General features: G+C 39.7%; 1 long non-coding RNA gene across 1 annotated transcript; it reads right to left on the bottom strand.

Moving 5' to 3' along the window:
* Window positions 1-1704: 1704 nt before the first annotated feature.
* Window positions 1705-7975, bottom strand: LOC120713986. The gene is made up of 2 exons (XR_005691340.1): window positions 7927-7975; window positions 1705-2542 (listed from the first exon to the last, which is right to left on the bottom strand). It is a non-coding gene; the product is annotated as an uncharacterized LOC120713986 (long non-coding RNA).
* Between the last annotated feature and the right edge of the window lie 5852 nt (window positions 7976-13827).

Raw genomic sequence — 13827 nt, 5'->3', positions numbered from 1 at the left:
GAGCAGGTACAGATACTGTCAGTAAAGAGCTCTTCCTTGTTCCTTCTATATGTGTTGAAGGAAATGCTTTGTTTTTATCTCATCAGTTACTGCTTCTGGTCAACTGATAGGACTGACAATACTTTTTGGGAAACAATATAAATATTTTGGCATGCGTACCACTTCGGGTGGTTGTCATCATGGCAACAGCAGAGAAAAAAAAAATTAATATTTGTAATTTCATTTAGGGATTTAAATAAAATTATTTATCTTCTTTTTCAGTTTTATTTAAATGCTTTCTGTCATCAAACATAATGATGTTTTTTATTCACATTAATCTCCTGAGCTGACTTTGCAGTCTTATCTGAGCACGTTGCATTTGGCTTTTCTGCAATTTATATTTCATTCTGCTCAACACAGACCTGCTGCATCCCAAACAATGGAAATAATTTAAATAAATTAAAGGATATAGGAGATGGAATGCTATGCAAAAAATGGCCTGTTATGTAGATATGAACCTTGCACGTTTTGGTTTTCATTTATCACTTTCAGCTTTGGCCATCAGAGACAAGCACACTAACTTTCTTTTTTCTTCTTATTTCTTTTCATAAATAAAAGTCAGACTGTGCTGGGTTGGGAGCAATTTCAGTGTTGCCTCATTCAGGCAGTTCTTATAAAAGGCTTTAAAGCATTTACGGGGTCTGTCTTTTTGTTTCATTTATTGATGTAGTTAGTGACGCGCAGCATTACAATACAAACTTCCTGCGAAACTTGGGGCAGATTTTTTTTTTATTGATAAAAAATGAAAATCTTCATTGAAAACTAAGCATAAAAATCAGTAATTGTGTTTTTTACCATTCTTTCTTTCTGGGCAGTTCTCATCAATGCTTTATTAACTGAAGGCGTTAGCCACAGACGAACAAGTAAATAAGTAATAGGTTGTATTTGTTAGACATGCTTGAGCAATGAGGAAATGCATTGAACCATAATTTTACCTTATACCAGTTTATCTGTGTTTGGGTGGAGATTCCTGTAGCTTTTGTATATACACTGGCTTTGTGTTATTTGTCAAGGCAACCTGTGACCCAGGGGATAATAACACAAGGAACAAGTCTGAGAGAAGACCATCAACCTGGATAACGATAACTATGTGCACGTAGTCACAAGAAAACCATACTTGTTCTCGTTAAGCTCAAAGATTAGCTGAAAACACAAGTCGTGACTGTCAATGATGAAAAACACCTTTCATTTATTAATAGACTTCATATTTCTGCTGATAGACTGCAGGATTACATTAGAAGCTGGCCTAGCTGGAACTAATCGCACATGTTTTTATACTTCATGTCTTCACAACATAGGCCGTCCTAAAAATGTCTGATTGAACAAGGAAATAAATCATTTGGTTTTTATTTTAGGTCAGCTACAAATATTCTCTTGTTGAGACTGGATTCATTATGCGTGTGAAGAAAACCATCTTTTTTCCTTTCATTGTGTTTCAGGTCATCCTTTGCATGTTTACTGTGTTTATCCTGGAAGTGATTTGTAAACTGCGAGCAGACTGATCATCCATGCAACAAAATAATTTGACCTTTGTTTTTGAAATATTTTTTAAAAATTGAGGTGCAAAAATTAAACATCAGGTAAATTTTCAAGCTGCAAAACAACTTCACTTCTGCACCATTTTTGCCATCGTTGTCTTCAAGAAGGACATTTCACAGGGTGGGTATCTTTGCCACGCTGGGGTTTTATTTTTTTATTTCATTTTTTATCTAAAAAAGACGGCGGGACTTCACTTGAAAAGTTGGGAAATTGGGCTTACAGTCATGTCAAAGAAGAAGTACATCCTCTTCTGAGTCTAAGGTTTTACATTTCAGAGCATAATATTAATAAAACAAAAACCAAAAAAACATCCTTACGAGATACTAAGTAAGGTACACACAACTTCAGATGAACAGCAACACATGCCTTATTATATTCTGCCATTATTTTATTTATTTAACAGAAATAAGTCAAAATGCAGAAGCAGAGGGTGGAAAAACTAATAACAACCTTACTGTTTCCATAGTAACTAAGAAGGTAAGTATTAGTCAGGTGATGCTAATTAAATGCAGTCATTTACCTAATCATCAACAACGATGAGCATGTCTATAAAGTTTTAGCAGTTTGTTGATCTGGAGCATTCAGGTGTGTGTTAATAAAATACCAAGGAGGAAAGATATCAGCAATGATCAAGGACTACGCTTCAGACTCTCAGGTAACTTTTAAAGTTCATGGCAGGACAATTAGACTGAACATGTGTGATTTCTTTGGAAGGCTTTCAGGGAGAAAGCCTCTTCTCTCTACAAAGAACATGTCAGCACAGCTTAGGTTTGCAAAGTTACTTCTGAACCAACAACAAGACTTGTGAAACAATGTCGTTTAGACGGGTGAGACCAACGAGGAGACGTTTGGCCATAGTGCATGGTGCAATGTGAAGCACAGCGGTGGAGTGACCTGGACATCTTGCAGTTACTGAGTCAAGCATGAACTCTCCCCCCCCCCTCTTTTTCTTTTCCTGGATCACCTGTTGAGAAAAAAAGAAAACAAGCAGAAGAAGACTAGAGCAATAGAATAAACAACATCATGATGATCTATGGGAATATAACAGTAAATACTAAATGTTAAACATTATTGTGCAGCACGTAAGATCGACAGTGCACAGTGTGCTTTAAGGTAGGAGCCAAAATGGGTGTAGTTTGTGTGTGTGAGCACCCGTGTGTACACCTGTGAGCATGAACGCGCTTGTTAGCGGGTGTGGGGAGCCACAGCCCCGTCCACCGGGGCATGAACTCTTGACTCTCTGTACTCTAGAGTCAAATGTGAGGCCATCTGTCTGACAGCTAAAGCAGCTAAAACACTCCTCAGAGATTTGGGTCCATACTGATGTGACAGATTTGTCGGCCGCACGTCCATGATGAGATCTCCTGTTGCTTCAACTTGAAGCAGCCACATTCCAACTCACTTAAATCACCATTCTTACCCATTTCAACGGTCAGCAGGTGATCTTGACCATTTTTGCATACCTAAATGAGTTGCATCGATGAGCAGTTGATCAGGTGTACCTCACAAAGAGCCCGGTGACTCTATATTTTTGTTATGAGACAGTTTAATGCTTGCTTTGATGTGGTAATGCAAAGCTTGACTCGAAATAAGAACATTTCCTGCACATCAAAACACATTACTGTTAATGAACTGAGATTAGTGACTGACAGTGCATGCAAATCTTTGGATGTGTCTAAGACCTTAAACATAAAGAAATATGATTCATGTTTTCGTTCAGACTGTCTGCCGGTGATAAAAAAAAAAAGTTTATTTTTCCTTCTTTCTGTGAGGAAACCTCTGTTTTTCGCAACATTAGCTAAAGGATTTCACTTGCAGCCGTGTCCAAATCAGACTTTGAAGGAAGTAAAAAAGCAGAAATAAAAAGCAACGACTGAGATGTTGTTAACTAACTTCAAGGTTTAGCAAGAAATCCGATTTCACCACAGGGTTGGGTAGTAAGTTTCGAGGTGTTTTGTATTAGACCTGATTCTGCTTTTAGATTTTAGCAACAAGGCTGCACAATCAGTGCAACATTAAAGGTGGATACAAACTGAATGCAGCACTTTCATTTTTAATGATCCCTTTTGTCTAAAATTATTTTGTGAGATTGAACAATGCCTCTTAGTTCAGTTAGTAATTCCGCTGGTGCTTTATACTCACCTTCATTATAAACATGATAAGGAAACTGGGAACTAGAGACAATAAATCGTCACGCTTGCTTTGGTAGTTCAGCATGCATGAAATCTTATCTTAACTCACCACCTTTATCAGATCGTCCTAATGGTTAAACCACATTAACCCTTTTTACGTTTGTTTTTCTGAATCTGGTTCACCCCCCTTGTTTTTCTTTCCACCAAAGCAGTTTAGGGTCATCAGGGCTATAATAAAACATCTTTGTAACCATTTTTTAAAGCAAGGTTAAAGCAAGGCTGTGTCATAAAATACATTTTACCCATTTTTGACTTTTCTTCTTGGAATTGAAAACTTAGCTGCTTGACCTGATTTCAGCCTGAACAAAATCCTAATATTCAGGGAACATTTCAGGAACTCCGTTATTGAAGTTTCGACGCGTCTTGTGAAACTAAAAGACAAAAGGGCATGTCTGTTGTCTCATGTGTGTTTCCTGTTTTTAAACAAAGACAAACGTTGTAGTGTAACGAGCCTGCATTCAAAGAGTGTGTGTTCATTATTATTTACCATTTCAAATGCTTGATTTAAAAATAAAAAATCTATAAATTACAGCAGAAAAGGATTTCTGTCAGCCCCGGCATCACTTCACCTCTTTGAACTGCAGTTCTGTGTTGCTCCAGTTAATAACTGACCCAAACACAAATGCAGGTACTTTACAGTCAGTATTTACATTTGTAGCACAGCGGTTTAATATGCGATTCAAATGGTTGTGACTGTACTTGTTTATATTGTGTTTATATCAATGAGTAATTCTGAAACTTTCTATCTTATATAGATAAGAGTTCTGAAGTAGGTCATAATAAACACACTGACCTCTTCATTACGCACGCCTGCTGACGTTCATACAGAGCGTCACGACGAGGAAAGAAGTTAATTTAATTGACTTTGAGTGTGCCGTTACTGTTGACAGGCTCCCTTCATCTCAAGAGTCTCGATTTCTGCTGAAACATTTGAATTGCAGGGTCAGAATTGGATATAAACAAGATGAAAGCACAGGCTGCTGGCAGTGGTGTAATCATGTAGGGGGTATTTTAATAGCACACTCTGAACCCCTTAGTACCAATTTAGCAATGCCAGAAACCTATATATTGTTGCTAGCCGTGTCCATCCCCATATGACCACAGTGTAGCTTTTGATGGCTTCATTCAGCAGAAAAAAAACAAACCTCAAATCATCTCAAATTGATTTTCTGAGCATGACAATGAGTTCACTTTACTCAAACTGACTCCACCGTCATTAGATCTCAATCCAGTGAGGCACCTTTGATGTAGTAGAACAGGAGATTTAGTTCACAACCATCAAATCTACAGTAACTGTGTGATGCTATCATGTCCATATGGACCAAAATGTCTGAGCACCTTTTTGAATCTGTGTCATGAAGTATTCAGGCATCTCTGAAGACAAAAGGATTCTAGCAAGTGTGCACAGAAACACACAGAGTAATAGAGACAGACACAAAGGTAATATGTGTATTAAATCTATGTTTGTTTGTCAACTTCAATCCATATTCCTCAGAGAAGCAGCTTCCACGTATCTCACCCCTGAAATTAAACTATATTTGCTACTGGCTTTATCTTCTGAGATTCAAATTTCAAATATCCATTCAAATTTCACGAGACTGTATTACAAGACTGTACTGTTTTCCAGCTTTTGTTTGGTGATTGGTTTGGTGATTGGTGTCCTCGCTTGCAAAATTGCAAATACAAATATTTATTGTTTCTGGTTATACATGAACGACAAATGGAAAAAAAACCCGTACTGTGATCTACAATGAACAGATGAGCTTGATCGCGTCACAAATTGTGAGGTTGAAGGAAGAAGAAATGTGCAGAATGCCAAACTGATTTCACAAGCTGTGAAAGAAAAAGTACCTTGGAAAACAATGGGTTTAAATTAAACAATGAGTGATGCAATATTCAGTGGAATTCCAGCCTTTTTATTTACTGTATCTATTGTGACACTAGGAACACGATACTATGGCTTTCTATTAATGTCTGTCATCTCCTCTGATTCAGATTACATGATACACATGATCACCAGGAAGTTTTATTTTTTATAGGGTTGAATAATGAAGCGGAAGAACAAAAAGAAAATATTAATCATTTTTCATTTCAGTACACACCTCTGCAACACAAATCCAACACCCTTTACTGCAATCACCTAGTTTGCGTGAGATACTATTCAACCTTTAACAACCATCATAAAAGTACCTTATTACTCACAGGGCAGTGCATTTCTTATTGTGCAAAGAGAAGTTATTAAGTGAAGATGTGATAAACTAAATGACTGTGGGGTTTTGCAGAATAGCAAAGATGAGGAAGGATCTTCCTGCAGTGTTGATGAACCAGGTAATGCGGTGACGTTGGTATGGAACAATGTTAAACCATGTGGTTGATACAATTCACAATAAGGATAGTGATGCCAAACTGCATTTCTTAGCAGCTTTTCAAGGCAGTTCTTGGAAAAATATTTAACAAGCAAATAAGCTCTCAAAAAAGAAATAGCTGCTCTGTTTCTTAATCTCTGGCTGGCAGTGGCCAGTTTAAAACATCTCATACCAGCTTTGCTCTGTATTTTTAGATATTGTGCAACATTTACTGGGTTTTTCCTGCATGCACGCAAAAATAAAATGAAAAATAAATTGGCAACCCCTCCAAGAAAGCTTTGGGCTCACTGTTTATTTAATCAAAATAATATATATATATATTTGTTCTTAACTTCTTTTAAGTAGCACAATACAGAATCACTATGCAGACCAGTTATGCTTACATAAAGAGTCAGCCCACAAAGGCCCATTTTGATCCAGGAACAAACTCTCCTTTTCCCGCTGTATGTCGACTTGTATCCTCAAATATAAAGCCTGAGGGGGGGGGCATAAATGTTGGACCTTTAACTGTATTTTCATAAATTTTACAACCTGTCCTACTGATAAAGACCTTCCCCACAGCCATTCATACCACTAAACTGAAGTAATAGGTGAACAATTAAATAAACGAAAAGCTCCTGTTTTTTCACTGTGCACTCTGGAAAGATCTTTTCCAGCAGTTTGCTGACAGCAAAAATAAATAAAATAAAATAGGACATTTTCTGTGACTTAACAAAAAACTTCTGTAATTTTACACATTTCTTTCTTTTTTTTTTTTTTTTTTTTGCCTGTCCCGTTTGGCTCTTTTGCCATCAGAATTGTTGTCTAAAGGCAAAGAAAGATGCCCAACGGATTTACTTTACCAAATTGACCATCCCAGCCTTGCCGTAATGGTCCATTTGATTCACCTTTTATTGTTTACTTTATTTTCACTTACTGAATACGGGACAGACTTGACTGGGGGAAAGAAGGGGAGAAAGAAAGAGGGAAAGAGAAACAGCTGAGAAGAGGGACGGGGGAGAAGGGCAAAAGACAAAAACCAACAGAATGAGCAGAAAAAAAAGAAAAGAAAAAAATGCATATATCGATCACCTGGATCACCTGCTGAGAAAGAAAAAAGAAAACAAGCAGAAGAGAACAAGAGTAATAGAATAAACAACATCACAATTATATATGGGAATATGACAGTAAATACTAAATATTAAACATTATTGTGCAGCACATAAGATCAACAGAACACAGTGTGCTTTGAGGTAGGAGCCAAAAAGGGTGTAGTTTGTGGGTGTGATCACCCGTGTGTACACCTGTGAGCATGGACGCGCTTGTTTTTTCAAAAGGTTCCTTCATGTAATGATCTGCTAGAGGGTGTGGGGGGGCCGCAGCCCCGTCCTCCAGGGCATGAAGCAGGTATGGAGGAGATCAAAACTCCAGACATCCAGAGGCCCTCAGAACACAAGAGACCAAGGAAGACCAACAGATTTGAACACATTTATTTCTTACAATTTAAGCTCAAGCCCTGACAGACATCTTTCAGTTACTTCAGCAGTATTTCTTTATCATGTAAAAAAACAAAACTGAGAGGTACTGTTGAAATAGCACTTCCTTCTCTTATACTGAGATCTCTCAGGAATTCAACTTGCAGTTAAACTACTTTGCACTGACAGAAAGACCGCTTAAGATCAAAGTACATTGTATGCGGCTCATGAACATACATGATTTACATGAATGTGATGTACGCTTGACACTGAATACTAATATTCTAATTACTTTCCTTGGAGGCCGGCAGTTAAAACAATAAAATAATTACTTACTGTTGGGGGTCATCGTGGCTCAAGAGTTGGGAGTTCGCCTTGCAATCGGATGGTTGCCGGTTCGAGCCCCGGCTCCGACAGTCTCGATTGTTGTGTCCTTGGGCAAGACACTTGACCCGTTGCCTACTGGTGGTGGTCAGAGGGCCCGGTGGCGCCAGTGTCCGGCAGCCTCGCCTCTGCCAGTGCGCCCCAGGGTGGCTGTGGCTACAATGTAGCTTGTTATCACCAGTGTGTGAATGGGTGGGTGACTGGATGTGTAAAGTGCTTTGGGGTCCTTAGGGACTAAGTAAAGCGCTATACAAATACAGGCCATTTACCATTACTTGAAAAGTAAGCTGGAACATGAAAGGGAACAAAAGCAACAGAGCCGACCACAAAAGAGGAACATGTGAGGGAAAACAACACATTAAATGAAGCTCAGACAATGGTGGCAGCAGACCATTTTTTTTGTAACAGTTTCACTTTGTTACAAAGAAGTGCTTTACCCACACTGAATTAAAGTCATCTGTGCAGAACTGAGGCTAAAGGATAAACACAAACAGAAACATGAAGAAAAGGAGCCTACATTTCCAGTTCTTCCACAGATTTGGACACCTGACAGCTACATGTGTCTGCAAAGGTCAACGTAGCACCAACCAAGAGCCATGTTCAAGGCCTGGAGTTTCATCAGTAATAAGTTAGTAATAAACGAAACTCCAGAATCATTGTGTGGTTCTGACTTTGACTTTTGAATAATAGTTTGGTTCTAGGGAAGTGGATAAAAAATGATTTTTGCAACAGGTATGATAATAATGATTGGGCCATGAATGGGACAAAACCCCTCGGAGTAAAGAAACGACACTTCCCTCCTGATTATGAATTCAAAACACGGCAGTGGCCTTTTATCGGTTTTATCAGATGTGATCACATCAGCCAATTCCTGGCATCGCTCTCGCTGTGTCCTTTAGATTAAAAAAAAAAATTCCTATTAAAAAGTCCTATTAAAGTTTTTCCACCTTTAGTACTAAAGAGTTTTCAGATGGAAAAGTAGAAGAGAAAAGAATCATACCCAGGCTGCTGCACCAAGCATTGTGGCACATGATCACCTGCTTACAGTTTTTGCCCGTTGCTTGAACACTATAAACCCATGCTTAGACTAAAGTAACACAACTTGAAGCTTTTGTTGCCATACCTCAAACACATGTACCCATACCTTGAACAAAAGCGCTGCTTTGCACCCTAGTTGCAATTATGCAACACACCTACTCCTTTATGCAACACACATGGTCCTGCATACTACACTCTATTTCACACATAAGACACCTCGTTCACAAAATGACATTTCAGGGTGCCATTTGGAAAACACATGTATCCAAAATACAAAACACATCGGGTAATTGCAACCACTCAAATACACACCTGAAGGCACTTACTTGCAAAACTGAACACCAATCAGCCAACTACAAAAAGCCCTCAGTTTAGCCAATTCAAGAACTTTGCAAGCATGGATGGAGGGAGAGCAAGAGGAAGAGGAGGAGGTCGAAGAGGCCATGGACCCATATTTCTGATGATATAAGAGCAACTTTGATGGACCATGTCATCAACCATGGCCTGACTATGAGGGAAGCTGGGCAGAGAGTCCACTCACATCTAAGCCGCTTCACAGTGGCATCTGTAATAAGAACATTCCGACTAGAAAACAGGTCTGTCTTCACCTCTCTACCTTCTACTCCACTCAGATGGTTTTTATAGCACTGTTCTACAGTATATCACATTACCATATCAAGTGTACAGGGTATTGCAGGGTGCTAATGCTCCTTTTGCAGCCAAAGTGGTAGTTTCTGTGAAACATACCATGATTACTTATATTGAAGTACAGTGTTGTACAGTGGATGATACAGTGTATACAGTAAAGTACTGTAAGAAAAACAAGCAAAGCGATGACAATATGTGGTTGTATTTCTCTAGAATGACTTGAAGACCTTCTGGGGGAGGACGCCAACGCCTGTTCACACAACAGCAGGAACTTGCCGTAGTGGACCTAGTGAGGGCAGACAATGCCATCCGTCTCCACCAGCTACGAAAGCAAATACTTGCAGACAGGCAAGTGTTCAACAACATAAACCATGTGAGCATCACCACCATCAGACGCATCTTGGGAAAACACAGCATCACCATGAAGCAGCTCTACAGAGTCCCATTTGAGAGGAACAGTGACAGGGTCAAAGGACTTCGAGCTGAATATGTACGGGTAAGTGTAACTGTCCTTTACATGTACAATCGAGTATTGGTGAAATCCAGTAGCAGCTGAATATGTACCATATCAGTACCACATGGATCCATTCTGAGAGCTACACGGGTACCTGTGTGATGGGGGTGAGGGTTCTGTATGTGTAGCACTGTAGTACAGTAATATGTTCTCTTTTTTTTTTTTTTACAGAGAATCTTGGCCATGGATGGAGCTGCACAGCCTCAGGAATTCATTTTCATTGATGAAGCTGGATTCGACCTGTGCAAAACACGACGACGGGGTCGTAATGTAATTGGCCAAAGGGTAATTGTGCACGTTCCAGGGAAGCGCGGGGGAAATATCACATTGTGTGCCGCCATAAGCCTTCGAGGGCTTCTTCATCATCATGCAAAACTAGGTCCATACAATAGCCAACATATACTCACATTTCTAGATGCTCTCCATGATATAGTTGTACAGAACAGACCAGATCAGCCCAGGTTTGTGGTGATATGGGATAATGTCAGTTTCCATCGGGCTGCTCTGGTCCAGGCCTGGTTCTCCAACCACGACCAACTTGAAGTGGTATACTTGCCCCCTTACTCACCATTTTTAAACCCTATAGAGGAATTTTTTTCGGCCTGGAGATGGCGTGTATATGACCGCCAACCACATGCCCCCATGCCTCTTCTGCAGGCAATGGAACAGGCCTGCGGCGACATTCAGATGACAGCAATCCATGGATGGTTTCGACATGCAAGAGGAGTTTAGGTTTAGAGAGTAGAGTTTCAATTTGGCACAGATGTGAATGGTATATTTCCCAGTGTTGTGTCATGTTTACTTGTGTTTAGAGTTTTGGCACAATGAGCGAAGTTTTGCAAAATGTGTTCAAGCAACGGGCAAAAACTGTAATCAGGTGCACTAAACTGGCACTAAAACTGACTTAAGGTTTCAGTGGACGGGTTAAAAACACAATGGTTGTTACTGTTATTACTGGCAGTGCGTCAGTAATGTTCTCACCTAAGTTATCTGTTCCAGTGATAGTGAAGACTATAATAATTAATCCTTTCACCCACCAGAGGTCACTACCGGTTTCTTAGTGGGTTGTTTTTTTTTTTTTTTTTTTTGCATATTTGTCATAATTGCATGTTTCAGGAAAACATATAAATGTTAATATTAGACAAACATAACCTGAGTAAATGTAAAATTTAGTTCAGTACAGTTTCATTATTTCATTTATTAAGGGGAAAAGGCTGTCCAAAGCTACTTACATAATTGCTCCCTAATCCTAATAACTGGTTGTCCCACCCATGGCAGCAAGAACTGTAATCATGCATTTGTGATGACTGCCGATGAGTCTTTCACATCACTGTGGAGGAAATTTGTCCCACTCTTCTTTGCAGAACTGTTTTAATTTAGTCACATTGGAGGGTTTTCAAGCATGGACAGCCAGAAGGATCTCATGTCCAGACTTTCACTAGGCCACTCCAAAACGTTCATTTTGTTGTTTTTGAGCAATTCAGATGTAGATTTTCAGGTGTGTTTGGATCATTGTCCTGGTGCATAGAGAGCAGAATTCACAGTTCCAACAAATTACGCCAATTCATCCGGGTCCTGAAGCAGCAAAGCAGCCTTAGGCCATAACACCATGTTTGACTGTTGGTGTGATGTTCTTTTTATTAAATGCTGTATTAGTTTTATGCAGATGTAACTGGACTCCAACCTCCAAGAAAGTTCAACTTTTGTCTCCTGAGTCCACAAAAGTCTTGGGGATCATCAAGATGTTTGTTGACAAATGTGAGACTTTTTGGTCAGGAGTGGTTATTTCCCTTTCCATGCATGCTGCTGTTTCACTTTGTTACAAAGAAGTGCTTTACCCACACTGAATTAAGGTCATCTGTGCAGCACTGAGGCTAAAGGATAAACACAAACAGAAACATGAAGAAAAGGAGCCTACATTTCCAGTTGTTCTACAGATTTAGACACCTGACAGCTACATGTGTCTGCAAAGGTCAACGTAGCACCAACAAAAAACTGTGCTCAAGCCCTGGAGTTTTTTCAGTAATAATTTGGGATTAAATGATACTCCAGAATCACCGTTTGGTTCTGACTTTTACTTTTGAACTACGGTTTGGGCTCAGAGACAGAATTACACCCAGGCTGCTGCACCAAGCCTTGTGGCACGTGATCACATGCTCATCCAGGTTGTAAAGCTGAAGCTTTGGCCATCACACACCTTTGCCATTGTAACACACATTCCAGAGAATTGATTTATTGGCAGGAGCACTTACTGGCAGTGTGTCCATAATGATCTCACCTAAGATAGTTATCTGTTCCAGTGATAGTGAAGACTGTAATATTTAAACCTTCCAGTCATTCACTGAGTCTGGATGGTCCCTGTTTCATTTTTTCCCCCCACCAGAGGTCACCACTGTCCATCCCTGTAGTGAGTACTCTGCCTGACGTGAACCTTTCCTGGATTTGCTCACGAGACTTGGATGGGAAGTTCGTCCCCAGGCTTAAGTGTTTCAGTAAAAGCCATTCTTACCAAGGTCAGCACCTGGAGACAGAACTGATAACAGATCTGTGTCAAGTCTATGGGTGTCACAACACACCCTACTGGTAAATGAGTGATTGAACCAAATGGTGGCTGAGAACAGAAACAGAATTATCTCCTATTACACCTGAGTGGGTTAGGGAATAATCAATAGCTAAGCTATATCTATACCAATATAAGAGATAAAGAAGAACAACAGGAAGCTAGGATTTCCCTGTTCTTCCAGGTGAATATGCCCCAGCTGTATATCTGAGGGCAAAGTTTGGTGACAGACATAAGGGACGTGAAGTAGAAAGTCCCCCCTATGATGAGAACTCTGAGTTAAAGCTAAGAGTCACATAGAAGAGGCAGCAAACTCCCCGACCACTATAAATTTACAAGCATAAATAAAAAAAAAAGCAGAACTTTACTGTAAAAAGTTGCAGTTACAGGTGCACAGTGTAAATCAAGCATGGGTCACAAACGGAGTCCTTTCACTTCTTTGTAGCTCGCTGCTTCATTTATAACTGAAACTCTACCAACTATATAACAAATTCTTGATCATTATGTATAATATTCTAAAAAATATTCACCGAAAACAAAAGCGTGAATTACAAAGATTTATTTGCATTTTTATTGTTAAGGAGGACAAATTTCCTGGATGTTACCTCAAACATAAAAAGCAGGCAGATTTTCTGCAAGAATACAGAAAAACACTCCAGTAATGATAAGCAGCTGTGCACCAAGACTGTAATGGGGTTGAAAGGGAATGACATTCATGTAAAACTGTCTCACTGTTGGCATCTAGACCAGGGGTGGGGAACTCCAGGCCTCGAGGACCGGTATCCCTGCAGGTTTTAGATGTGTCCTTGAACCAACACAGCTGATTTAAATGGCTAGATTAGCTCCTGCAGTTCACCAGAGGTCTGGTAACGAACTAATCATGTGATTCAGGTGTGTTGACCCAAGGTGAGATCTAAAACCTGCAGGACACCAGCCCTTGGGGCCTGGAATTGCACACTCCTGATCTAGACTGAAACTGTAAGGCATATTGAAATAACTGAAGTGACGTGTTCTCCTCTGACAGGTGCTGCTACTGTATTTTTGTGGTTTCTCACAGGAAAACTCAGGTTATATCGAGAAAGGGGAAGACTGT

Source organism: Simochromis diagramma, unplaced genomic scaffold, assembly GCF_900408965.1.
Source record: "Simochromis diagramma unplaced genomic scaffold, fSimDia1.1 OVJJ01000596.1, whole genome shotgun sequence".
NCBI classification, from domain to species: domain Eukaryota; kingdom Metazoa; phylum Chordata; class Actinopteri; order Cichliformes; family Cichlidae; genus Simochromis; species Simochromis diagramma.
The sequence above is the reverse complement of the archived record's forward strand: the minus strand, read 5'-3'. Positions and strand labels throughout refer to the sequence as shown.